Below are 25,870 nucleotides of genomic sequence, written 5' to 3'. Positions count from 1 at the left end.
TGAAGTTGTTTGTTGGCTCTCAGTCCAGGGCCAGGGCCCACAGTTAAGAAAACCACCACCATAATCATGTTGATTTCTCCTTTTGTTGCCAAAGAGGCCGAGGACTCGTTAAGTCATGGAGCTCGCATGCCTCTTCTGCCCTTACAAGTAGACCTTCCAGGTCAGGCTTGAGTAGGGTGAACAGAGAGCAAGTGTGAAAAATTGGGTAGGGGGTAATAAGACAAAACCCCAGATATCAGGAGTGTCCCTATAAAATAGGGACATCTGGTCACCCTTGGTTTGAGGCACACTGGCAGGTGACCATGCATTGCTTCTACCTGGGCTATGCCGGTTCTGTGCGTGCAGACCTCTTGAGTCTCCAATGATCTTAGCATTAAAACACACGGAAGAAAGCAAAGACTCCTAATGCTGGATTTGGAATGTGCTCTTCCTGTGAGCCCGGAGTTCAGTCCTTTGGGATGTCATGCTCCACGTTACATTCCCTTTAAATATCAGGCCAGTCTGCAGAAAACAGAAGTGACATGTTTTAAAACCCCTTCATTCACAAGCAAACATCTCCCAGAGTGGGGGGAGTGAGGGCATTGTTAACTTGCACTTTTAGCTGGAAAGTAATCAGTTCACCCAGAAAAATGCTGCTTCTCCAGGGAATATCTGCGTGTAGGAGTTCTTTTTTCTCCTTATTTATAAGTGTTTAATGCTTAAAAGGACCCAGCAAAGGTATTTTTCATAGTTTTTTAATCATTGTTTCCTCCTTGCTGTCTGTAATAACCCCTTTGAAGCTTGGAACTGAAAATCTGTTTCCTGGTTGGAACTTGTTTTCCTCCATCATGCGCGCCAATTAAATTTGCAGAAGATACTGAATTGGGAGATGCCGCATGCCCCAGGGAGGACAGAGCAAATAACTGTGGAGGGACTGAGAGAGGTTAGAAATATGGGCAGGAAAATAACAAAATGAAATTCAACCTGGAGGATGGGGAAATGCACATCTAGTGGATTGGGTTCAATTGCAGACTTTCTGCGGGACCCTAAGCAAATGACTTAATTGACCCAGACTATTCTTCCCACCCTTGCTCTGGCCATTTTCACCAGAGATGGGGGCTGGGTTTCTTTCACTCAGGTTAAAACCACACTGTCATCTTACCTAATGACCCCCTTTTTTGCAACAGCAAAAAGCTGTTTTCATTGGCATACATTTACATAGGGCCTAATCCAAAGCCCACTGAAATCAATTTCTGTTTGTTGGACTCTCGATCAGCCTCATTGTCTCGTAACAAAAAGGCAAAATTTGTGTGTGATTTTATTAAATTTCTTGGGAACTTGGAAAACATCATGGAAATGACTGTGAATTTGGGGGGAAATGTGAAAACTAATGCTAAATTAATCACTGCTCCCAAAATGTGTGAACATTAGCTGGTATGTTTTGCATCATGACACAGAAATACATTCTGTTCATTTAGCTCTGCTCGTGTTTCCACCTTCCAGATACAGCCTTCTTTTCAGAGATTGTCCATAATCCTTCAATGCCCCAGTCCTGCTCCTGAATGGCATATTATTAATAACAGATGATCTATGAAAGATCTGCTTTAGAGGCTTGTTCAAAACCTCTGGGTCTACAAACCCAGAATCCTGGTGTGTAAAAGTGCATGAAAAAGTTGGTCAAATTGTTTTGAACTTCCAGAAAAATTACAGTCACACTTTCCATTAAGGTTCCATTTATAAATAGTTTATAGATGATTAGTACATTATTAGTATATGTTAATAAATGGTTAGTCAGCTGCCACAGATTATTGACTTTTTATTAACTATTATAAATGATAAAATGTAACAAAGTGTGGCTGAGATGATGATTGGGTTTAGTTCAAGTTTTGCTCAGAGGTTACCAAACCTGCTCCCTTCCTCACCTTTATTCAGTCTGCTTTGCATGAACAGATGTCCTGGGATGAGGATATTACACAGGTGAGTCAGCCACCTCTTGGGAACTGATTTAGTTCTTTGCAAAGCCCTTATCCTCCCTCACATCAGTGGTTACCAACAGATTCAAAAATGTCATTAGATCATCTCGTCTGTCCTCCAGCGTACCACAGACCAGAGCATTTCACCCAGTTACGCCTGTATCGAGCCCAATAACTTGTGTTTGACTAAAGCATCTTCCAGAAAGGCCTCCAGTCTTGAAGCCTTATATGGAACTATACCTGCAAGCACCTCACCTGATTTTTGATCACTTGTTCCCTCTTCAGAAACATTTTGACCGAGGGCAAATTCTTTCTCCCTTATCCCTCAAGTGCTGCTTTTGGTTACATCCTCCAGAGCAGAAGAGAGAACCAATCTGTAACTTCAGGTCTTTCCTTTCCTTTCCCCTACCTACCCACCTACCTAATCTGGGTCAGAAAAAGTTGTCTGAGCTCTCCAACCCAACTCCCTGCTTTTCTGCAAGACTATCTCCTTCCATCATTCATGCCAGCATCTCCTCTAACCTGCTAGTGAGCATCTGCAGTGATGGTACCTCAGCCGTCTCCCTGGGGAGTCTATTCCACTGTCACAATTGCTCTTGCGGTTAAGAACTTTTGCCTAATATCTAGCAAGCCTCATTATTTCCTCCCTTGGCTTCAGGCCAATACTCCTCGTTCTACCATCTTCTGAGATTATAGACCATTCCCTCCTTTCATTTCTAGTGTTACGTTGAAGGTATTTATAGATTGCGATCATGTTGCCCAGGGTCTTTTCTAGACTATATAAATTTACCTCCCCTTAGTCTCTCCTCATATGATTTATCCTCTAATCTGTGTGTCATTTCTGCAGCTCACTTTTCTACATCCTTCTGAAACTCAGTAATATTCCATGTGCAGTAGCAACAGGGCTCTGTGCTCTTCAGAGGTGCTTTTGTCTCTCTAGTTTAATGTGTGGATCAGACTTATGCAATCTCTCTCACCTCCATCAGTGCATTCTGGCCCTTACCACCCACATGAAACCCCACCACAAGATGGGGCTAGGAGATAGGGCTTCTTGAATACCCTGCTGAAGTTTCCCATCTTGAATGGAATGGTAGACATGTTTTTGTAACAATTTCTGCCCTGCTGTAGCACTATCCAGAGTCTAGTCCAGACGGTCAGCCATACGACCCCTGGGGGATCACTCAACAGAGAGGACCTGCATCATATCACACCCCAGCTTCTTGCTTTTCATAATGGAAATAGATTGCTCACAGACTTTGTGTCTCTTGAGTTCTCAGGATTGGGGTTTTGGCTCTATCTTGTAGATATAACTAGATATAAATAAGCCATTATTCACAAAAATGTAAAATAACCGTGTACATAGCCTCCTGCTGAACCCATTTGTGCTGTGAGCCAGTTAGACAGCCAAGCTTAGCAGGGACAGACAGGCTCCAGTAGCTGGATGAGGGAAGCCAGTATAAAGTAACAGATTGGTGATTCAGTAGTGGGTGTTTGGGGGCCCTAGCAGGATAGCATGGGTTATTGGAGGGGCAGTTTCTTGTGGTTTTTCCTGCTCATCAAACCAAGATCAAGACTACTTGTGTGCACTAGCGACCCATTTTATTTTTCCCAGGAGATGGGGTATGAACTCTGGTGTCCTGGACAAATTCCATCTTGACCTATCATTTTCTGCCAATCTCTGCAGTTTCTATTAGATATGCCTCTCGTCCTGTGTTTCTGTTGCTGTTCATTGGCAAGTATGGAAGTGAGGCCTCAGTCTGCACCTATTAAATCAAGATAATATTTCACTCCCTCACAGAGGTCACAGAACATAAGAACAGCCATAATGGGTCAGACCAATGGTCCATCTAGCCTGGTATCCTGTCTTCTGACAGTGGTCAACACCAGATGCTTCAGAGAGAATGAACAGAACAGGTAATCGAGTGATCAATCTCCTGTTGCCCATTCCCAGCTTCTGGCAAACAAAGACTAGGGGATACTTCAGACCGTGGTTTTGCATCCCTTCCCATCCACGCTAATAACCACTGATGGACCTATTCTCAAGGAACTTCTCTAGTTCTTTCTTGAACGCAGTTATAGTCTTGGCCTTCACAACATCCTCTGGCAAAGAATTCCACAGGTTGACTGTACGTTGTGTGAAGAAATACTTCCTTTTGTTTGTTTTAAACCTGCTGCCTATTCATTTCATTTGGTGACCCCTAGTTCTTGTGTTATGAGAAGGAGTAAATAACACTTCCTTATTTACATTCGCCACACCAGTCTTAATTTTATAGACCTTTATCATATCCCCCTTTGGTTGTCTCTTTTCCAAACTGAAAAGTCCCAGTCTTATTCATCTCTCCTCTTATGGAAGCCGTTCCATACCCCTAATCATTTTTTGCCCTTTTCTCTACTTTTTCTAATTCCAATATATCTTTTTCTTTGTTTTTTAGATGGGGCGACCACATCTGTACGCAGTATTCAAGATGTGGGCATACCATGGATTTATATAGAGGCAACATGATATTTTCTGTCTTATTATCTATCCCTTTCCTAATGATTCCCAACATTCTGTTTGCTTTTTTGGCTGCCACCTGTTAGCCGACGGCCAAGGATGTTTGGTGAGGTGCCAGCTATGCCCGTTTATACCATCCGTGACTTTAACCGCTAGGACGCACTGTCCCTTCGCGGCGGGCAGCCCGGGCTAGGCTGACGGATGCCCCAAGGTCCTAACCACCCGTGACTTTAACTGCTAGAGCTCAGAGCTCCTTCGCAGCGGGCAGTCAATACTGACTGACAGGTGCCCCAATGGCAGCACTAAGAGCCTCTCCACACCCGTGACTTTAACTGCTAGAGCTCAGAGCTCCTTCGCAGCGGGCAGCCAGGATTGACTGACAGGTGCCCCAAGAGTTTGCCCCGTGGAGGCGGCACAACTCAACGCTAGGCTCTTAGTACTCTCACCTAATGGCCAGGCTTTAGAGCCAAAACGGCTGAGGTTCTTTAATTGTGTTGGCTGCTTTATAGTAAACCAGAGAAAACAAGTCAGGCTTATGCACAAATGGTTACCAAAATTTATTAAGCTAGATTCTAATCATGTGGTTACAAAATTGCTAGTGCCTACTTATTTAAATGTAGAGATGTAACACACACAAACAAGTTACAAAACTGAAGCCACAATCCCAAAGAAAGAAAACAAAGTATAGAGCTCTATTTCAAAATATGTGTATACTAAAGGTAGGAGATCAGGTGTGGGTGCTTCTTACCCTCCTTGCATCTCTCGATTCCAGCGGTGCCAAGCCAGGATCGGTCACTCAATTCCGCAGAAAGACGAATAAGGGACAAGGCGTAGGGACCCTCTTAGCTGCAGAAGCCTTGGGAGGCTGTCACTTATCTGACCAGCAGATAGATAGTGAAAAGCACTCAAAAATCATGGTGCTGTAGGTCCCCTACTTATACCTCTGTACTCCTTTATTCTCTTTCTCCTTTCTTATGCCAAATTGAGGCTGGTCTGTCTGGGTGACGCCAGCTTTCGCAAGAGTAGTTTACTTTTGCAAGGGAGAGAAACAATAAGTGTCGACTACTGGACATTTCTTTTATCAGGGTAAATATTTTACCACCTAGGATGTTGGTGTGTGTGCATCACGCTATTCAGTAGGGGCTAAGAGCCATGTCTGTCACAGGGCCTCTGCCTGCTGTGAGCTTAATCGTTGTATCTGTTCCCAGAGGCACATTGTAGCAGCACACCTGTGCTTTCACAGCATCAAAGGCTGTGCTGGAATATATGTTAAGTGCCCTGTTCTGGCTTCCTCCTGTGTTTCCAGCAATGCTGGTCTGAGGAGGGGGGGGGGGCGGCTGTCTGGCTACACCACCGCACATTGAGTGGATGTTTTCAGAGAACTATCCACAATGATCTATTTTGATCTGTTGATCTAATGATCTATTGTATGATCTATTCAAGATCTATTTCTTGAGTGGTAACAGCTAATTTAGACGCAATCATTTTATATGTATAGTTGGGATGTTTTCCAATGGGCATTACTTTGCATTTATCAGCATTGAATTTCATCTGGTTAAAAATCCATTAATGGTTGTGAGATGGTGTCATGATGAGGGCACTAAAGGTACCTGAATAGAACAGAAATATTTAAGGCAAAACTACAAAATATTTCCAGTTTGCCAACACTGGTATTCTGTGTGTGTGGATGTGGGTGATTTCTGCTGTGGTGAGGATTTGTGGTTTTTGAACAACAGGATAAATGCGGGGGAAATGAGGACTTACGTCAACTGAACACAGAGAGCTACACAAAGCCTTGGTGAATTACAATCAGAGGACATCACAAATATATACCAGCCTCTCCTGGAGCAGTCGCTGGAGGGAGAAAAGCCCTCAGGAGACAGCTGCAGTGGGAGTGCCAGCAGATGTTCTCCTTTATGGACAATGATGAACCAGTAATTATAGCAAGAAAGAGATAGCATCCAGCAGACAACTGAAGAGTTATTCTGACAGCTCTGCAAGGGACACTGCTAAGCTTGCAGAAGAGTTACAAGGAATAGAGCAGTATTGGTGACATGAGGAGCCCAAAATGAATGTGGGAGCAGATCAGAGTTGGAAAAACCTCACTTTTGTTCAGGCAAGTGTCCTATAGATCAGATTCTTATCTGAATTTGTCTGGACTTGCTTGGCCTCAAGAACCACCATGCTTGTGAGAATTCCAATGTCTCCTGTTTATGTCTGGGTCAGAAATGCTCTCTCAGAATAAGCTCTTGTGTAGCTTCAGGACCACACCAGAAAACGAGTAAGCAACGTGAAATGTATGCACAGATCTGGTGTAACAGAGTTGGGGAGGACATGCCGACAAAGGCCAGCCTCAGAGGAGTCCAAGAACATTTATGCCAAGGAGGAGGGCACTTAAAGAGACAATAGCCTTACGGTTGTACATCTTTTGGGGGAAGGAAAAGACTGTGAGCCAGTGAGAGCTGGGGCATGGGTGGTGACTAATGCCTCAGTCCCGCAAGCCAATCCATATAGGCAGCCCACTAGGGACTGTTGCTATTGATTTTACATGAAAGGTGCTCACACACTACAGTGGTGGGCAGCAGTATAAAACCGATAGAAAGATTCAATTCCTCAGCCACACTGACCTCCCTGAGGCTCTGCATGGGTAAGGGTCCCCACACACAGATCAGTAGGGGGTGGAGGAACTTTGGCTAATAGGAAAACCAGTCTGGGACGTGTGGCATCTCTTTCTGGGACCCTGAGCTGTTAGGTGGACCTTGAGCTGTGTCCAATGGGACATGGAACAGCAGCCCCTGAGGAGCCACTGGAGAGGCAGTCCAGCATAGAGATGGAGACACCCAGGGGGAGAGACTCAGGGTATGTCTACACTACGGAATAAGGTCGAATTTATAGAAGTCGGTTTTTTAGAAATCGGTTTTATAAATTCGAGTGTGTGTGTCCCCACAGTAAATGCTCTAAGTGCATTAAGTGCATTAACTCGGCGGAGCGCTTCCACAGTACCGAGGCAAGCGTCGACTTCCGGAGCGTTGCACTGTGGGTAGCTATCCCACAGTTCCCGCAGTCTCCGCTGCCCATTGGAATTCTGGGTTGAGATCCCAATGCCTGATGGGGCTAAAACATTGTCGCGGGTGGTTCTGGGTACATATCGTCAGCCTCCCGTTCCCTCCCTCCCCCCGTGAAAGCAAGGGCAGACAATCATTTCGCGCCTTTTTTCCTGAGTTACCTGTGCAGACGCCATACCATGGCAAGCATGGAGCCCGCTCAGGTAACCGTCACCCTATGTCTCCTGGGTGCTGGCAGACGCGGTACGGCATTGCTACACAGTAGCAGCAACCCCTTGCCTTGTGGCAGCAGACGGTACAGTACGACTGGTAGCCGTCATCGTCATGTCTGAGGTGCTCCTGGTCGCCTCTGTGAGGTCGATCAGGAGCGCCTGGGCAGACATGGGCACAGGGACTAAATTTGGAGTGACTTGACCAGGTCATTCTCTTTAGTCCTGCAGTCAGTCCTATTGAACCGTCTTATGGTGAGCGGGCAGGCGATACGGACTGCTAGCAGTCGTGCTGTACCATCTTCTGCCGAGCAGTCATGAGATGTGGATGGCATGCAGTCCGTCTGCTGCCAGCCAAAGATGTAAAAGATAGATGGAGTGGGTCAAAACAAGAAATAGACCAGATTTGTTTTGTACTCATTTGCTTCCCCCCCCTCCCCTGTCTAGGGGACTCATTCTTCTAGATCACACTGCAGTCAAGATGCAGCGAGGTAAATCTAGCCATGTATCAATCAGAGGCCAGGCTAACCTTCTTGCTCCAATAAGGACAATAACTTAGGTGCACCATTTCTTATTGGAACCCTCTGTGAAGTCCTGCCTGAAATACTCCTTGATGTAAAGCCACCCCCTTTGTTGATTTTAGCTCCCTGAAGCCAACCCTGTAAGCGCCCCTCCCAGCGTCAGAGCAATGGCAAACAATCGGGCATCTGAGAGTGCTGTCCAGAGCAGTCACAATGGAGCGCTCTGATGGGGCTAAAACATTGTCGCGGGTGGTTCTGGGTACGTGTCGTCAGGCCCCCGTTCCCTCCCTCCCTCCGTGAAAGCAAGGGCAGACAATCATTTCGCGCCTTTTTTCCTGAGTTACCTGTGCAGACGCCATACCACAGCAAGCATGGAGCCCGCTCAGGTAACCGTCACCCTATGTCTCCTGGGTGCTGGCAGACGCGGTACGGCTTTGCTGCACAGTAGCAGCAACCCCTTGCCTTCTGGCAGCAGACGGTGCAATACGATTGGTAGTCGTCCTCATCGTGTCCGAGGTGCTCCTGGCCGCGTCGGCTGGGAGCGCCTGGGCAGACATGGGCGCAGGGACTAAATTTGGAGTGACTTGACCAGGTCATTCTCTTTAGTCCTGCAGTCAGTCCTATTGAACCGTCTTATGGTGAGCAGGCAGGCGATACGGACTGCTAGCAGTCGTACTGTACCATCTTCTGCCAGGCAGGCAAGAGATGAGGATTGCTAGCAGTCGTATTGCACCATCTTCTGCCAGGCAGGCAAGAGATGGGGATGGCTAGCAGGCGTACTGTACCATCTTCTGCCAAGCAGCCATGAGATGTGGATGGCATGCAGTCCTTCTGCACCGTCTGCTGCCAGCCAAAGATGTAAAAGATAGATGGAGTGGGTCAAAACAAGAAATAGACCAGATTTGTTTTGTACTCATTTGCCTCCTCCCCTGTCTAGGGGACTCATTCCTCTAGGTCACACTGCAGTCACTCACAGAGAAGGTGCAGCGAGGTAAATCTAGCCATGTATCAATCAGAGGCCAGGCTAACCTCCTTGTTCCAATAACAACGATAACTTAGGTGCACCATTTCTTATTGGAACCCTCCGTGCAGTCCTGCCTGAAATACTCCTTGATGTACAGGCACCCCCTTTGTTGATTTTAGCTCCCTGAAGCCAACCCTGTAAGCCGTGTCGTCAGTCGCCCCTCCCTCCGTCAGAGCAACGGCAGACAATCGTTCCGCGCCTTTTTTCTGTGCGGACGCCATACCACGGCAAGCATGGAGCCCGCTCAGCTCACTTTGGCAATTAGGAGCACATTAACCACCACACGCATTATTCAGCAGTATATGCAGCACCAGAACATGGCAACGCGATACCGGGCGAGGAGGCGACGTCAGCGCGGTCCCGTGAGTGATCAGGACATGGACACAGATTTCTCTGAAAGCATGGGCCCTGACAATGCATGCATCATGGTGCTAATGGGGCAGGTTCATGCTGTGGAACGCCGATTCTGGGCTCGGGAAACAAGCACAGACTGGTGGGACCGCATAGTGTTGCAGGTCTGGGACGATTCCCAGTGGCTACGAAACTTTCGCATGCGTAAGGGCACTTTCATGGAACTTTGTGACTTGCTTTCCCCTGTCCTGAAGCGCATGAATACCAAGATGAGAGCAGCCCTCACAGTTGAGAAGCGAGTGGCGATAGCCCTGTGGAAGCTTGCAACGCCAGACAGCTACCGGTCAGTTGGGAATCAATTTGGAGTGGGCAAATCTACTGTGGGGGCTGCTGTGATGCAAGTAGCCCACGCAATCAAAGATCTGCTGATATCAAGGGTAGTGACCCTGGGAAATGTGCAGGTCATAGTGGATGGCTTTGCTGCAATGGGATTCCCTAACTGTGGTGGGGCTATAGATGGAACCCATATCCCTATCTTGGCACCGGAGCACCAAGCCGCCGAGTACATAAACCGCAAGGGGTACTTTTCAATAGTGCTGCAAGCTCTGGTGGATCACAAGGGACGTTTCACCAACATCAACGTGGGATGGCCGGGAAAGGTGCATGATGCTCGCATCTTCAGGAACTCTGGTCTGTTTCAAAAGCTGCAGGAAGGGACTTTATTCCCAGACCAGAAAATAACTGTTGGGGATGTTGAAATGCCTATATGTATCCTTGGGGACCCAGCCTACCCCTTAATGCCATGGCTCATGAAGCCGTACACAGGCAGCCTGGACAGTGGTCAGGAGCTGTTCAACTACAGGCTGAGCAAGTGCAGAATGGTGGTAGAATGTGCATTTGGACGTTTAAAGGCGCGCTGGCGCAGTTTATTGACTCGCTTAGACCTCAGCGAAACCAATATTCCCACTGTTATTACTGCTTGCTGTGTGCTCCACAATATCTGTGAGAGTAAGGGGGAGACGTTTATGGCGGGGTGGGAGGTTGAGGCAAATCGCCTGGCTGCTGGTTACGCGCAGCCAGACACCAGGGCGGTTAGAAGAGCACAGGAGGGCGCGGTACGCATCAGAGAAGCTTTGAAAAACAGTTTCATGACTGGCCAGGCTACGGTGTAAAAGTTCTGTTTGTTTCTCCTTGATGAACCCCCCCGCCCCTTGGTTCACTCTACTTCCCTGTAAGCTAACCACCCTCCCCTCCTCCCTTTAATCATTGCTTGCAGAGCCAATAAAGTCATTGCTGCTTCACAGTCATGCATTCGTTATTCATTCATCACACAAATAGGGGGATGACTACCAAGGTATCCCAGGAGGGGTGGTGGAGGAGGGAAGGAAAATGCCACACAGCACTTTAAGCACAGCACTTTAAAAGTTTACAACTTTAAAATTTATTGAATGACAGCCTTCTTTTTTTTGGGCAATCCTCTGTGGGGGAGTGGCTGGTTGGCCGGAGGCCTCCCCACCGTGTTCTTGGGCGTCTGGGTGTGGAGGCTATGGAACTTGGGGAGGAGGGCGGTTGGTTACAGAGGGGCTGCAGTGGCAGTCTGTGCTCCAGCTGCCTTTGCTGCAGCTCAACCATACACTGGAGCATACTGGTTTGGTCCTGCAGCAGCCTCAGCATTGAATCCTGCCTCCTCTCATCACGCTGCCGCCACCTTTGAGCTTCAGCCCTGTCTTCAGCCCGCCACTTACTCTCTTCAGCCCGCCACTTACTCTCTTCAGCCCTCCACCTCTCCTCCCGGTCATTTTGTGCTTTCCTGCACTCTGACATTATTTGCCTCCACGCATTCGTCTGTGCTCTGTCAGTGTGGGAGGACAGCATGAGCTCGGAGAACATTTCATCGCGAGTGCGTTTTTTTTTCTTTCTAAGCTTCACTAGCCTCTGGGAAGGAGAAGATCCTGTGATCATTGAAACACATGCAGCTGGTGGAGAAAAAAAAAGGGACAGCGGTATTTAAAAAGACACATTTTATAAAACAGTGGCTACACTCTTTCAGGGTAAACCTTGAAAGTTAACATTACATACATAGCACATGTGCTTTCGTTACAAGGTCGCATTTTGCCTCCTCCCACCGCGTGAACGGATTTTGGTTGAATGCCAGCAAACATACACTGCAATGCTTTGTTCTACAGTGATTCCCCAGTACGTGTTGCTGGCCTGGAGTGGTAAAGTGTCCTACCATGAAGGACGAAATAAGGCTGCCCTCCCCAGAAACCTTTTGCAAAGGCAGAACCGCAAATGCCAGGGCAAAGTAATCCTTTCACATGCTTGCTTTTAAACCATGTATAGCATTTTAAAAGGTACACTCACCAGAGGTCCCTTCTCCGCCTGCTGAGTCCAGGAGGCAGCCTTGGGTGGGTTCGGGGGGTACTGGCTCCAGGTCTAGGGTGAGAAACAGTTCCTGGCTGTCGGGAAAACCGGTTTCTCCGCTTGCTTGCTGTGAGCTATCTACAACCTCCTCATCATCATCTTCTTCGTCCCCAAAACCTACTTCTGTATTGCCTCCATCTCCATTGAAGGAGTCAAACAACACGGCTGGGGTAGTGGTGGCTGAACCCCCTAAAATGGCATGCAGCTCATCATAGAAGCGGCATGTTTGGGGCTCTGACCCAGAGCGGCCGTTCGCCTCTCTGGTTTTCTGGTAGGCTTGCCTCAGCTCCTTCAGTTTCACGCGGCACTGCTTCGGGTCCCTGTTATGGCCTCTGTCCTTCATGCCCTGGGAGATTTTCAGAAAGGTTTTGGCATTTCGAAAACTGGAACGGAGTTCTGATAGCACGGATTCCTCTCCCCAAACAGCGATCAGATCCCGTACCTCCCGTTCAGTCCATGCTGGAGCTCTTTTGCGATTCTGGGACTCCATCATGGTCACCTCTGCTGATGAGCTCTGCATGGTCACCTGCAGCTTGCCACGCTGGCCAAACAGGAAATGAGATTCAAAAGTTCGCGGTTCTTTTCCTGTCTACCTGGCCAGTGCATCTGAGTTGCGAGCGCTGTCCAGAGCGGTCAGAATGGAGCACTCTGGGATAGCTCCCGGAGGCCAATACCATCGAATTGTGTCCACAGTACCCCAAATTCGAGCCGGCAACGTCGATTTAAGCGCTAATCCACTTGTCAGGGGTGGAGTAAGGAAATCGATTTTAAGAGCCCTTTAAGTCGAAATAAAGGGCTTCATTGTGTGGACGGGTGCAGGTTTAAATCGATTTAACGCTGCTAAATTCGATCTAAAGTCCTAGTGTAGACCAGGGCTCAGGGTATGTCTACACTACGGAATAAGGTCGAATTTATAGAAGTCGGTTTTTTAGAAATCGGTTTTATAAATTCGAGTGTGTGTGTCCCCACAGTAAATGCTCTAAGTGCATTAAGTGCATTAACTCGGCGGAGCGCTTCCACAGTACCGAGGCAAGCGTCGACTTCCGGAGCGTTGCACTGTGGGTAGCTATCCCACAGTTCCCGCAGTCTCCGCTGCCCATTGGAATTCTGGGTTGAGATCCCAATGCCTGATGGGGCTAAAACATTGTCGCGGGTGGTTCTGGGTACATATCGTCAGCCTCCCGTTCCCTCCCTCCCCCCGTGAAAGCAAGGGCAGACAATCATTTCGCGCCTTTTTTCCTGAGTTACCTGTGCAGACGCCATACCATGGCAAGCATGGAGCCCGCTCAGGTAACCGTCACCCTATGTCTCCTGGGTGCTGGCAGACGCGGTACGGCATTGCTACACAGTAGCAGCAACCCCTTGCCTTGTGGCAGCAGACGGTACAGTACGACTGGTAGCCGTCATCGTCATGTCTGAGGTGCTCCTGGTCGCCTCTGTGAGGTCGATCAGGAGCGCCTGGGCAGACATGGGCACAGGGACTAAATTTGGAGTGACTTGACCAGGTCATTCTCTTTAGTCCTGCAGTCAGTCCTATTGAACCGTCTTATGGTGAGCGGGCAGGCGATACGGACTGCTAGCAGTCGTGCTGTACCATCTTCTGCCGAGCAGTCATGAGATGTGGATGGCATGCAGTCCGTCTGCTGCCAGCCAAAGATGTAAAAGATAGATGGAGTGGGTCAAAACAAGAAATAGACCAGATTTGTTTTGTACTCATTTGCCTCCTCCCCTGTCTAGGGGACTCATTCCTCTAGGTCACACTGCAGTCACTCACAGAGAAGGTGCAGCGAGGTAAATCTAGCCATGTATCAATCAGAGGCCAGGCTAACCTCCTTGTTCCAATAACAACGATAACTTAGGTGCACCATTTCTTATTGGAACCCTCCGTGCAGTCCTGCCTGAAATACTCCTTGATGTACAGGCACCCCCTTTGTTGATTTTAGCTCCCTGAAGCCAACCCTGTAAGCCGTGTCGTCAGTCGCCCCTCCCTCCGTCAGAGCAACGGCAGACAATCGTTCCGCGCCTTTTTTCTGTGCGGACGCCATACCACGGCAAGCATGGAGCCCGCTCAGCTCACTTTGGCAATTAGGAGCACATTAACCACCACACGCATTATTCAGCAGTATATGCAGCACCAGAACATGGCAACGCGATACCGGGCGAGGAGGCGACGTCAGCGCGGTCCCGTGAGTGATCAGGACATGGACACAGATTTCTCTGAAAGCATGGGCCCTGACAATGCATGCATCATGGTGCTAATGGGGCAGGTTCATGCTGTGGAACGCCGATTCTGGGCTCGGGAAACAAGCACAGACTGGTGGGACCGCATAGTGTTGCAGGTCTGGGACGATTCCCAGTGGCTACGAAACTTTCGCATGCGTAAGGGCACTTTCATGGAACTTTGTGACTTGCTTTCCCCTGTCCTGAAGCGCATGAATACCAAGATGAGAGCAGCCCTCACAGTTGAGAAGCGAGTGGCGATAGCCCTGTGGAAGCTTGCAACGCCAGACAGCTACCGGTCAGTTGGGAATCAATTTGGAGTGGGCAAATCTACTGTGGGGGCTGCTGTGATGCAAGTAGCCCACGCAATCAAAGATCTGCTGATATCAAGGGTAGTGACCCTGGGAAATGTGCAGGTCATAGTGGATGGCTTTGCTGCAATGGGATTCCCTAACTGTGGTGGGGCTATAGATGGAACCCATATCCCTATCTTGGCACCGGAGCACCAAGCCGCCGAGTACATAAACCGCAAGGGGTACTTTTCAATAGTGCTGCAAGCTCTGGTGGATCACAAGGGACGTTTCACCAACATCAACGTGGGATGGCCGGGAAAGGTGCATGATGCTCGCATCTTCAGGAACTCTGGTCTGTTTCAAAAGCTGCAGGAAGGGACTTTATTCCCAGACCAGAAAATAACTGTTGGGGATGTTGAAATGCCTATATGTATCCTTGGGGACCCAGCCTACCCCTTAATGCCATGGCTCATGAAGCCGTACACAGGCAGCCTGGACAGTGGTCAGGAGCTGTTCAACTACAGGCTGAGCAAGTGCAGAATGGTGGTAGAATGTGCATTTGGACGTTTAAAGGCGCGCTGGCGCAGTTTATTGACTCGCTTAGACCTCAGCGAAACCAATATTCCCACTGTTATTACTGCTTGCTGTGTGCTCCACAATATCTGTGAGAGTAAGGGGGAGACGTTTATGGCGGGGTGGGAGGTTGAGGCAAATCGCCTGGCTGCTGGTTACGCGCAGCCAGACACCAGGGCGGTTAGAAGAGCACAGGAGGGCGCGGTACGCATCAGAGAAGCTTTGAAAAACAGTTTCATGACTGGCCAGGCTACGGTGTAAAAGTTCTGTTTGTTTCTCCTTGATGAACCCCCCCGCCCCTTGGTTCACTCTACTTCCCTGTAAGCTAACCACCCTCCCCTCCTCCCTTTAATCATTGCTTGCAGAGCCAATAAAGTCATTGCTGCTTCACAGTCATGCATTCGTTATTCATTCATCACACAAATAGGGGGATGACTACCAAGGTATCCCAGGAGGGGTGGTGGAGGAGGGAAGGAAAATGCCACACAGCACTTTAAGCACAGCACTTTAAAAGTTTACAACTTTAAAATTTATTGAATGACAGCCTTCTTTTTTTTGGGCAATCCTCTGTGGGGGAGTGGCTGGTTGGCCGGAGGCCTCCCCACCGTGTTCTTGGGCGTCTGGGTGTGGAGGCTATGGAACTTGGGGAGGAGGGCGGTTGGTTACAGAGGGGCTGCAGTGGCAGTCTGTGCTCCAGCTGCCTTTGCTGCAGCTCAACCATACACTGGAGCATACTGGTTTGGTCCTGCAGCAGCCTCAGCATTGAATCCTGCCTCCTCTCATCACGCTGCCGCCACCTTTGAGCTTCAGCCCTGTCTTCAGCCCGCCACTTACTCTCTTCAGCCCGCCACTTACTCTCTTCAGCCCTCCACCTCTCCTCCCGGTCATTTTGTGCTTTCCTGCACTCTGACATTATTTGCCTCCACGCATTCGTCTGTGCTCTGTCAGTGTGGGAGGACAGCATGAGCTCGGAGAACATTTCATCGCGAGTGCGTTTTTTTTTCTTTCTAAGCTTCACTAGCCTCTGGGAAGGAGAAGATCCTGTGATCATTGAAACACATGCAGCTGGTGGAGAAAAAAAAAGGGACAGCGGTATTTAAAAAGACACATTTTATAAAACAGTGGCTACACTCTTTCAGGGTAAACCTTGAAAGTTAACATTACATACATAGCACATGTGCTTTCGTTACAAGGTCGCATTTTGCCTCCTCCCACCGCGTGAACGGATTTTGGTTGAATGCCAGCAAACATACACTGCAATGCTTTGTTCTACAGTGATTCCCCAGTACGTGTTGCTGGCCTGGAGTGGTAAAGTGTCCTACCATGAAGGACGAAATAAGGCTGCCCTCCCCAGAAACCTTTTGCAAAGGCAGAACCGCAAATGCCAGGGCAAAGTAATCCTTTCACATGCTTGCTTTTAAACCATGTATAGCATTTTAAAAGGTACACTCACCAGAGGTCCCTTCTCCGCCTGCTGAGTCCAGGAGGCAGCCTTGGGTGGGTTCGGGGGGTACTGGCTCCAGGTCTAGGGTGAGAAACAGTTCCTGGCTGTCGGGAAAACCGGTTTCTCCGCTTGCTTGCTGTGAGCTATCTACAACCTCCTCATCATCATCTTCTTCGTCCCCAAAACCTACTTCTGTATTGCCTCCATCTCCATTGAAGGAGTCAAACAACACGGCTGGGGTAGTGGTGGCTGAACCCCCTAAAATGGCATGCAGCTCATCATAGAAGCGGCATGTTTGGGGCTCTGACCCAGAGCGGCCGTTCGCCTCTCTGGTTTTCTGGTAGGCTTGCCTCAGCTCCTTCAGTTTCACGCGGCACTGCTTCGGGTCCCTGTTATGGCCTCTGTCCTTCATGCCCTGGGAGATTTTCAGAAAGGTTTTGGCATTTCGAAAACTGGAACGGAGTTCTGATAGCACGGATTCCTCTCCCCAAACAGCGATCAGATCCCGTACCTCCCGTTCAGTCCATGCTGGAGCTCTTTTGCGATTCTGGGACTCCATCATGGTCACCTCTGCTGATGAGCTCTGCATGGTCACCTGCAGCTTGCCACGCTGGCCAAACAGGAAATGAGATTCAAAAGTTCGCGGTTCTTTTCCTGTCTACCTGGCCAGTGCATCTGAGTTGCGAGCGCTGTCCAGAGCGGTCAGAATGGAGCACTCTGGGATAGCTCCCGGAGGCCAATACCATCGAATTGTGTCCACAGTACCCCAAATTCGAGCCGGCAACGTCGATTTAAGCGCTAATCCACTTGTCAGGGGTGGAGTAAGGAAATCGATTTTAAGAGCCCTTTAAGTCGAAATAAAGGGCTTCATTGTGTGGACGGGTGCAGGTTTAAATCGATTTAACGCTGCTAAATTCGATCTAAAGTCCTAGTGTAGACCAGGGCTCAGGAAGGATGGAGTAACTGGCTGTTCTGAACACGTTGTAGAGGCCAAGGAGGATGAGAAGGGAAAAGAGACCCTTGGGGATGACTTTAGTGACCTTGGTAAGGGCAGGCTCAGTGGAGTGGACAAAGCAGAAGCTGTGGTTGCAGAGAATCCAGGAGAAGGGAAAGGGAGTCAAGGCAACAAGAATGGATGGGGTGCTCCAGGAGCTTTGACAAGAGAGAGGTGGGCAACATCTGGAGAGGTGGGAGGCAGGGAGGCCTGATCTGTGACTCCTCTGAACCCCTAGCTGGTATCAAGTGGGGGTGTAGTATAATGGTTAGCACAGGGGAATGAGAGTCAGGCCTTGTGGGCTCTATTCCCAGTGCTGGCAGTGACTTGCTGTATGACCTTTGGTAAGCCACTTGTCTTCTCCAGCTGCAGTTTCCCCCGCGGTAGAGCATTGAAGATAATAGCGACTTGTGTTAATTAATTAATGATTCTCCAGCATGTTGAGATTTTGAGGAAGATGGTGAGTCTCTAGTACGGTGAAAGGCTGGTATTCTTCTTCCTTATCTAGCGAGGAGCTGATTTCATCCTAAAGAGATGAGGGGCTTTGCTCATTAACACCCTAAACACAGCCGCAGAAATAAAAGCAAAGTCACTTGATTAATTAGTGAAGGAGGGAGGGGGGAAGTTGATTTGAAAAACCCCTAACCCAGCAGGGCAGAGAAACTCAAGTGGCCAGTCAGCATCTGTTAGAGGCACGAAGATAAATGAGGTAGGAGAGCAAGCAAGTGCATACAAATAGGCTCACATTTGTACTGCTAATAACTCTTTCAAAATTCTTGTGTCATCAGATGGTGTGTGAAACCTCCTAGGTCATCCATCCTGGTTCAGTGAGCTTCACTTAACCATGCACAGGTGGTCCGTGGACACTCCTACAGCAATTCTGCCAAAACATCTCCCGTCCCCACCCAGTAAAAGCCCGCACAGGAGTGAAGGCCACGTGACCCCCTCTCTGCTGAGCGGGCTGCCAGTGCAAGATACACCCAATCCCAATGTGACGCTCCGGGATCCGTCCATATGAACTTGTGAATTCTACCTGGATTGTATGAATTCTGTACATTCATGCTCCTGTGGTTGTCTTCCACTGCCTCCTTGCATCATACATCTTGTGTTAAGGGGACAGGGTCAGGCCCCAGGATGTGTGGCCCTGGATGGGACAGACATTAACAGTTGAAGAATCTTGCCTCTTCAGGACAGTGGGGACTCCCTGGAAGGATATTAACTGGTAGTTTCTCTTTTTGGCTCCACCCCTTCCCCACAAACTAAGCAGGTTGTGCAAATGACTGCAGCATGGCTGGGGGATGAGGTCTGCCACTGGGACTCATGACCAAAACTCTGCTTATAAGCAAGAGGGCATCTGTGTGTGCTTGAGCAGAACCAGAAAACAAGACTGGGAAAGAGGAGAGGGGTGCGCACAAGAGGCCAGGACTCTGGAAGACACTAAGCTCCACAGGGCGTTCAGGAGGAGGGAGGAAACTGAGGCAGTCTCACATGCAGGCGTTTATTTTTCCAGAGAGCTGTATCTCTCTTGTGCTTTCTCTGTGTGTAAAGTGTGTGTGTTTCGAAATTCCTTCGCAGAGTGTGTGTTACTCTCTTACACTGTCACAAAGCCCCCAAAGAGGGAAACAGCAAACCAGAGGGTCCCCAGCTTCACTGGAACTCTGGAGCATGCCAGAGCAGCTGGGGAGTCAGCACTAGGGGGCCTCCACTGCCAGGAGGGGTGTCAGACAAAGGGTCTGCACCTGGAGGCCCACAGACAGGGCCTAAACCGTGCGCAGCCCCCGCAAGCATAAAACATAAAAAAGAAGCTTACAAGAAGTGGAAGGTTGGACATATGACCAGGGAAGAGTATAAAAATATTGCTCGGGCATGTAGGAATGATATCAGGAGGGCCAAATCGCACCTGGAGCTGCAGCTAGCAAGAGATGTTAAGAGTAACAAGAAGGGTTTCTTCAGGTATGTTGGCAACAAGAAGAAAGCCAGGGAAAGTGTGGGCCCCTTACTGAATGAGGGAGGCAACCTAGTGACAGAGGATGTGGAAAAAGCTAATGTACTCAATGCTTTTTTTGCCTCTGTTTTCACTAACAAGGTCAGCTCCCAGACTGCTGCGCTGGGCATCACAAAATGGGGAAGAGATGGCCAGCCCTCTGTGGAGATAGAGGTGGTTAGGGACTATTTAGAAAAGCTGGACGTGCACAAGTCCATGGGGCCGGACGAGTTGCATCCGAGAGTGCTGAAGGAGTTGGCGACTGTGATTGCAGAGCCATTGGCCATTATCTTTGAAAACTCGTGGCGAACGGGGGAAGTCCCGGATGACTGGAAAAAGGCTAATGTAGTGCCAATCTTTAAAAAAGGGAAGAAGGAGGATCCTGGGAACTACAGGCCAGTCAGCCTCACCTCAGTCCCTGGAAAAATCATGGAGCAGGTCCTCAAAGAATCAATCCTGAAGCACTTGCATGAGAGGAAAGTGATCAGGAACAGCCAGCATGGATTCACCAAGGGAAGGTCATGCCTGACTAATCTAATCGCCTTTTATGATGAGATTACTGGTTCTGTGGATGAAGGGAAAGCAGTGGATGTATTGTTTCTTGACTTTAGCAAAGCTTTTGACACGGTCTCCCACGGTATTCTTGTCAGCAAGTTAAGGAAGTATGGGCTGGATGAATGCACTATAAGGTGGGTAGAAAGCTGGCTAGATTGTCGGGCTCAACGGGTAGTGATCAATGGCTCCATGTCTAGTTGGCAGCCGGTATCAAGTGGAGTGCCCCAAGGGTCGGTCCTGGGGCCGGTTTTGTTCAATATCTTCATAAATGATTTGGAGGATGGTGTGGATTGCACTCTCAGCAAATTTGCGGATGATACTAAACTGGGAGGAGTGGTAGATACGCTGGAGGGGAGGGATAGGATACAGAAGGACCTAGACAAATTGGAGGATTGGGCCAAAAGAAATCTGATGAGGTTCAATAAGGATAAGTGCAGGGTCCTGCACTTAGGACGGAAGAACCCAATGCACAGCTACAGACTAGGGACCGAATGGCTAGGCAGCAGTTCTGCGGAAAAGGACCTAGGGGTGACAGTGGACGAGAAGCTGGATATGAGTCAGCAGTGTGCCCTTGTTGCCAAGAAGGCCAATGGCATTTTGGGATGTATAAATAGGGGCATAGCGAGCAGATCGAGGGACGTGATCGTTCCCCTCTATTCGACATTGGTGAGGCCTCATCTGGAGTACTGTGTCCAGTTTTGGGCCCCACACTACAAGAAGGATGTGGATAAATTGGAGAGAGTCCAGCGAAGGGCAACAAAAATGATTAGGGGTCTGGAACACATGACTTATGAGGAGAGGCTGAGGGAGCTGGGATTGTTTAGCCTGCAGAAGAGAAGAATGAGGGGGGATTTGATAGCTGCTTTCAACTACCTGAAAGGGGGTTCCAAAGAGGATGGTTCTAGACTATTCTCAGTGGTGGAAGAGGACAGGACAAGGAGTAATGGTCTCAAGCTGCAGTGGGGGATGTTTAGATTGGATATTAGGAAAAACTTTTTCACTAGGAGGGTGGTGAAACACTGGAATGCGTTACCTAGGGAGGTGGTAGAATCTCCTTCCTTTGAGGTTTTTAAGGTCAGGCTTGACAAAGCCCTGGCTGGGATGATTTAACTGGGAATTGGTCCTGCTTCGAGCAGGGGGTTGGACTAGATGACCTTCTGGGGTCCCTTCCAACCCTGATATGATTCTATGATTCTAAGCCAAGACTACTTGGGACCCAACACTTGAGTCCAGTTCAGCAGCCTGGTGAGCATCCTGGAGGGGAGCTCCTCCAGGGCTGTAACACTCAGAAATTCTTCTCAGGTTCTCGTTTCATTCCCACTCAGGCCGGGCTGTCCAAGGTGCTGACACCCTGTGGCTCCCACTGACTTCCACTGGAGCTGCGGGCACTCCATTGCAGCTCCCAGAGAGCACCGCGGTGGGAGGGCGCGGCTGTCTATCTGAGCTGCCTGGCCATGACAGCGATGTGGTCTGGAATATCGGGGATGCTGCTAGTGCTCAGACCAGAGTCCGGTTCTACGTCTGCCCTCGACTTGCTGTATGATCCATTGTTGCTGTTGTTATAATGTCGCTGTCTGGGTCTGAGCTGTGGGGACAGGGAGCTGCAGATGCTAGAAATGCCAGTGAGGAAGAAGGGACAAGCTTTGGCCAGCCTGGCTGGGAGGACAGAAAGAAAGAGAGGAGGCAAAGACAACAACCCCCAAGAGAAGGACTCGAATGGAGTGGCGGGGGGGACAGCAGAGAGGTGGAAAGGGAGAGGACTTGGGAGGGAAGAAAAACTGCCCTGCCCCAAGCACGGGCTCCTAGTACAGAAGCTGTTGCAGAACTTCAGGTGATCGCACACTCAGCTGTTCGAGGAGGGTGGGGCTGGTCATGGTACTGCTATTTACCGGCACCTGGGTTGGGACACAGGGAGAAGGCATCTTTACTTCATCCACGGGGCAGCAGGACCTGATCCTCCCTCCCCTGTCTGAGTGGATGAGATGTGGGTCCCCCAGAGATAATGAGAATTGAGACTCATCAGAGGATTGTCACTGCCTTTGATTTAACTTTTTGTTTTGAGGTGTTTACTACTTTCCCTGCCACTGAAGAGCAGCTGGAGTTTCAGACACCCTGATAGGCTCCCCCGCCCCCTTCCTCCACTCACTCTCCCAACAGCCCCAGAGTGGCAGGTTGCCAGATGGTGCCCTGTTAGGTCACAGTTGCTCATTGTTTGGCAAACAGCAGCTTAATTCAAGTGCTGAGTTGACAGCTTGTCCGCAAAGACAATTTGCACGTTGCAGTGTAGCAAATGCCAGCTTGGCTTTTCAGTGTAATGTTATTTCAGCTGCCTTAAAGGGATAAAGTTCCCTTTAATCAAAAAAAAGGGAGGGGTGAGCTGGGGGGTTAGTGTTTTTGATAGTGAAAGACTGATTGCATTGATTGGCAGGCATTGCACAAACATCCCCCCAACTCCCCGAGCTCTGCTAATGCACCGTGTTCCTGATGTGCCACGTCCCTCCCTATTCCAGTCCAGCTCTGCCAATGCACCGCGTTCCTGACCTGCATACCAGCCTCTGCTGCTCCAGCTCTGGCACAAATCTCTTCCAGTGCCCCCCAGTCCTACTCTGAAACATGCTGGTGCATCTCATGCCTGCAGACTGCCAACTCTGCTGCGGTAATGCCCTATGGGCAAATATTTACTAGAGATTACAAAACTGAGACCACCAAACTCAGTTCACCTGTGGTTCTGATGGTTTGTGCATTACAGTATGCCAAAAGCACACATCCTGCTGCACACACACCCACTTTTCTAACAAATTAAATAGGTGCATCTATGCCATAGTGCTGGGTGCCTTGAAAACCTTTGCTATCTTAAATTAACTTTGGAGACAGAAAGGTTCAGCTAACGCAGCCTGGATTCAGTTAACAGAGGGATGAACCTTACAGGCTGACTTTGCAGGAGCCCGTGGTACAGATGGTCCAATCCCCCAGAGATTGGTTTGCAGCTTCCTCCACCGCTGACTCTTCAGTGTTTGCAAATTTGAAGCTGTTTGCATCCAAGTGAAAGGTGTTTCTCACTGCAAACCTTCCCCGGAGGAGTCTGCCCCAATAAAGGAGCGCTGAGATGTTTACTGGGACGCAGAGCAACTCGCGAATGGTTTAAATCAGCGCCTGTGGCAGGCAGTAATGAGTGAGCTGCACAGCGAGTATGGGACAGCAGACGATAGACCGGGATGCATTCCTTTTGGCAAGGAATGAAGGGCCAGTGTGGTGCTGATGAAAGCTAGAGACTAATGGCTCTTCCTGGAAGCAGGTGCAGCTCTGAACAAGTTTCCTCCCTGTCCCCCAGATCTGCCAAGATATCTCAATCCTGGCCTGGATCTCCCCTGCTATTCCTGTCCTGCACCCCCTCAGGCCTGATCTGCAGCCTCCTTGTTATAGTCAGTCCCTTTAAACAGAGGTGATCACTTGTGTTGCAGTTTTGTGATACAGAAAAATGTCTTGTTAAGGACTAGGATGAAATCCTCAAATTCATGATCTCAGTCATGACCTCATCAGGGCTTCAGCCCAGGTCCCCAAAGCAAGGCTGATGTTTTAACATCTGCACTACTGAGCCCTTAGGGTGCCTTACATGCTGAGTATGATCATGTCCAAACACAGGATGTTCTTCTGCAAAAGGGCATTCTGTGTTGCAATAGTGAGACCCAAGCAGCAAGCAACCAACAGCTAAGGTCTTCAGTCACTAGCCACTGATCTGGATTTTTCTCCCGACACACCAGTCTACATCCTGCTCAGACATGTCCACCTTAGGACTTGGTGCACAGCGCTGATTTTTAGGGAAAATCACAGTAGTGCAAGTCCTGCTTTGCACCAGTGCAACATATTTATGTTGGGAGGGGTGAGGGGGGTTGTAACCATGTTGGTGCAAAAACCCCGACTGCAGACAGGCCCTCAGCTCCATAGCTGAAAATGCAGGGGAGCCCCGTGAACCCAGAGAGGGGAGGGAGGTGTGGGCTGGCCACTCCTGCCTGCTGGAATTGCTATGAGAACAAGCAGCGGCCAGGGCTGTTGTCCCCTGCCGCAGCCTGCAGGCCTGGTCACAGACACAGACTCAGCTGAGGATGCGAACTCCTGAACACCTTTGTTGGACTCGGACTGTTCTGTGCTTGGGAGGAGGGATTCTCCATCAATCGTATCCATTGCTGCCGGGTTTTCCATTGCACCTGTTGGCAGCCCGTTGTCATTAGCGGAAACGTAGGGGCTGTGGTACTCAGCGGCGTGGCTGGAGCGCGAAGGCTTAACGGTAGCCAGGCGGTTAAACAATAAGGCCTAGTGCGTGTCCTCTTGGGCCCCACCTGTATTATCTGTATGGCACCCAAATCCAGCCTGGCTTTGTCAATAGCAGAGCGATCCCAAGGCCGTTGCAGTCAGTCAGAGTCTTTCCACTCACTTCAGTGGGTTTTGGCCTAGGCCCTGAATGAGCAGCCCTTTGGATAGTCAGATGCAGATTGTGTCTGTCATTGCTATTGGCTTTCACATGTTATACGGGTTTATCCAGAGCAGTAACTGCATGCGACACTTCCAAGGAAATCCCAGGATGTGAGTTGGTGTCTCAGCAGGGAGCAGAGGTTGGGATCTCTTATCCCTCTCTGTCAGTCTAGATTCAATACCCCAGCCTGGTGCTAGGGGACAATGGGGTCTCAGGGGTGCCCCCTCCCAGATGTAAAATACAATGAGGCTTGGCAGAATTCCATTTACATTGTTTATCATTTTGATGGATAATGTCAGTGTTTAACTTTAAGCATCTTTATTCATTTCTGTCCATTTTAAATGTTCATAGCTGAGGAGAATTGTGAGAAGTCAGACGATAGAGGGGTCAGGCTAATTATTTAACGACAGTAGACGTTGAGATTCAAAAAGTTAAAGTTCTAAGACCATTAAAACACAACTGGCAACGTTACGTGAAAACATGCAAAGTAAATATCCTTAAATCCAACTCAAATAGGTTATCATGCAGCATGTTTCTTTCTTTGCTTGTCTGTACATTTCGAGTATTATCGATGGAAATATTTCTCTGTCGATCTGTGTGCGTGCGGTGAACGATATGTTCACCAACATTTACTGATAAAAGATTGAATCCTTCAAGTCTAAATACAACCAATGTCCTGACCATTTGTGAGCATTCAAGATTCTGTGGACCTTTGTGTGTGTTAACCCTGATATCCTGACTCAGGAAATTAGAATCCCAGTTCCATCCCTGGTGTCGTTCCTCTGGTTTTCACCACAGAAAGCATGGCCTATTCTGCTACCTAAAATCCCTCCAGCCATTTAAACTGGATACCAAATTCTTCACACCTTCCTCTCCTAAATTGTTACATAATGCAACAGCTGCTGTAGTCTTTGGGACAGTTGCATTTAAGTGCTGAGAGAAGCATGCTGTTGTACCGGCTTTTGGGATCTTGTGACATGAAAAATGTCCTATAAAGGTCAGCTCTTCTTATTTATCAGAAGCCATGACTGGGGTAGAGGAATTGATACTTTCTTTATGAGTGTTTGCAGTGTTGTTGTAGCCATGTTGGTCTCTAGTATGAGAGACAAGGTGGGTGAGGTAAAATCTTTTATTGGACCAGCTTCTGTTGGTGAAAGAGACAAGCTTACTAGGTACACAGAACTCAGGAGACCTGAAGACGAGTTCCGTGCAGTTCCAATGCTTGTCTCTCTCTCTCCTCAACAGAAGTTGGTCCAATAAAAGATCTCACCTCACCCACCTTGTCTCTCTATGAGA

The 25,870-nt window shown here is 48.9% G+C and overlaps 1 protein-coding gene across 3 annotated transcripts in view; it reads left to right on the top strand.

Moving 5' to 3' along the window:
* The window catches only part of KIRREL3 (kirre like nephrin family adhesion molecule 3), a 751,157-nt gene that overhangs the window by 643,825 nt on the left and 81,462 nt on the right, over positions 1-25,870 (top strand). The window lies entirely within an intron of this gene.

Source organism: Caretta caretta, chromosome 22 (genome assembly GCF_965140235.1).
Source record: "Caretta caretta isolate rCarCar2 chromosome 22, rCarCar1.hap1, whole genome shotgun sequence".
Taxonomy (NCBI): domain Eukaryota; kingdom Metazoa; phylum Chordata; order Testudines; family Cheloniidae; genus Caretta; species Caretta caretta.
This window is presented reverse-complemented; position numbering and strand designations above follow the sequence as displayed.